This window comes from Euphorbia lathyris, chromosome 8, assembly GCF_963576675.1.
Source record: "Euphorbia lathyris chromosome 8, ddEupLath1.1, whole genome shotgun sequence".
Classification (NCBI taxonomy): Eukaryota; Viridiplantae; Streptophyta; class Magnoliopsida; order Malpighiales; family Euphorbiaceae; genus Euphorbia; species Euphorbia lathyris.
In genome coordinates, this window is record NC_088917.1 from 40,216,407 (window position 1) to 40,218,671 (window position 2,265).

Below are 2,265 nucleotides of genomic sequence, written 5' to 3' on the forward strand. Positions count from 1 at the left end.
TCTAGCAAGCTGTTCTACCTGGCTTGTCAATTTTGACACAACATCTTCATTTCCCGCTCTTTTTCCCTCACTTCTGTCAGAGTGCCAGTTATAACTTGTGCTCACTACTCTCTCAATAAGGTCGTACAAGGCTTGTGGTTCCAGATCTTCGGGGTTTCCATTGGCTATGGACTCGATCTGGATCTTATAAATGTTGGTTACCCCATTGTAAAAGTTCTGCATTTGCATCCACATAGGGATGCCATGATTGGGGACTCTCCTTAGTAATTCCTTGTACCTTTCCCATGCCTCGGCTAAGGATTCATCCTCTTCTTAGACGAAATGGGAAACCTCATTTCTGAGCTTAATGGCTTGCCTTGGTGGGAAATATTTCATTAAGAAAGCGCTGGCCATTTCTTCCCAAGTAGTAATTGTTCCTGGTTGCAAGTTTTTCAACCAATTCTTCGCTTTATCTCTTAGAGAAAAAGGAAACAGCTTTAGTCAGATTATGTCGTCAGCAACGCCTCTGTTTGATCTGAAAGTGTTGCACAACGTGATAAACTCAAGAATATGCCCATTTGGATCTTACGACTGGTATCCATTGAACTGTACGGCTGCCTGCAACATTTGTATCATAGATGCTTTCACCTCGAACATGTTGTTCCATTCGTTGGGCAATATGATGCATGATGAATGTCCTTCAGTAGTTGGTCTCGAATAATCTCCGATTCGCATGACAGGAGGGTTATTATTTTCTCCCTTTTCTTCTTGTTTTGGTTGAACTGGTTGTTCGGGTGGTACCCTTCCAGCCATTCTTCTCTCTCTTTGTCGTTCTCTTTATCTTGTAAGTCGAGCTCCCGCTCTGTTTCGTCTACAAGTTCTCTCCAATTTGAGATCGATAGGAAAAATAGGAGGTCCAGCTCTGCGCATAAACCGATAAAGATTCCTTCTGGCTACACTATTTAGCAAACAGATTAAAAACACCTTGTTTCACAGAAAAGTTCGTATAAACTTTGTTGCTTTCAATCCCCGGCAACAACGCCAAAAACTTGTTGTCTCCTGAATGGACTCTAGCAAGTGTACTAGATACAAGTAATAAAGTGATAAGTCAAGTATCGTATCCACAGGGATTGAGGACCAAAGTTTATGAGAAATACCTTGTAGAACAGGGTGTTTGTGGTGTGTGTATTCTTTAAATTGAGAGATGTTGTTTAAACAGTAACAAAGTCAATGATTTAGTTGATTAAAAGAAGTACTTGATGATGGAAAAAGGCAGAACAGGTTAAGCACAGCGGAACAGGTTACTTTCAGTCTCTAAACACCCTATTTATTCATGAATGACGCAAAGTGAAGTCAAGGTCTCTGCTTTAATGCTCACTTAAGTCAACTCTCGTGTGTTCTTAAGATTCTAAGACGTACTACAACCTTAAGCGTCCCTAAAGTTGGTTCTTTCTTGCATTACGATCGAAACAACATATCTATTAAGAAAACCCTTGATACAACCTCCTAACATCTCTGTTTCGGGGTTGAATGCTTGACAAATAGTTCCGTGAAGATGAAAGCAGTTTCCTATCATGCATCTAACACTAACATACATGCCTTAAGCAATGGAGTTAAAGATTCATCAAGCACAACATAATATATCACCATTCATTCATAAATAAGATAATAGCAGACTTACATAACCGGCCCTAACTGGCCAAACCCATTCAAAATGACTACTCACTCATGGTATAGAGTGAACAGCCTGAGTTAGTTCCACAAACCTCCATTGATGGAGTCAAAAGGTGTACCGCTCTCCTTCCGTCCACTACGTCTATATAAAGGAAGAAATATGAGCCGTACCACCAAATATTACAAAAAGATTGTTTTTCTACAGCTAATGATACTAGGAAAGGATTAATTCTATTTTGACCCTTGAACACTCAAGGTGGTGATCCATCTTGTCATCATGTTGCTTTCTACCTTTCCTTCACCTGCTGCCTTTGCCACGCCGCTCCTGCCACTTGTCCAGTCGTTATCCGTCATCAGGTACGCAGCGGAGATCCGCTGGATCAAAAGTTGCTCTTCTCCTCATGGTTCGTTGCAAAACAGGCTGTGTGGTAGCCCTTTGACTTAATCAATACAAATCTGCATAAAACACTTATAAGTTCTCTTTATTTAGGAATATTTCGCCTAAAACACTCACAAATTGTTATTAACATGTTGTTTAATTGTGGTCATATTCAAGCCTAACAGAGACCATAAGGATAAAATTCTAACACGCAACAAGAAGTTAAGGAAATG

The 2,265-nt window shown here is 40.2% G+C and overlaps 1 non-coding gene across 1 annotated transcript; it reads left to right on the top strand.

The window, feature by feature from the left end:
- The first annotated feature begins 238 nt into the window (after window positions 1–238).
- On the top strand, window positions 239–345 carry LOC136204945 (small nucleolar RNA R71). The gene has a single exon (XR_010675756.1). It is a non-coding gene; the product is annotated as a small nucleolar RNA R71 (small nucleolar RNA).
- Window positions 346–2,265: the final 1,920 nt, after the last annotated feature.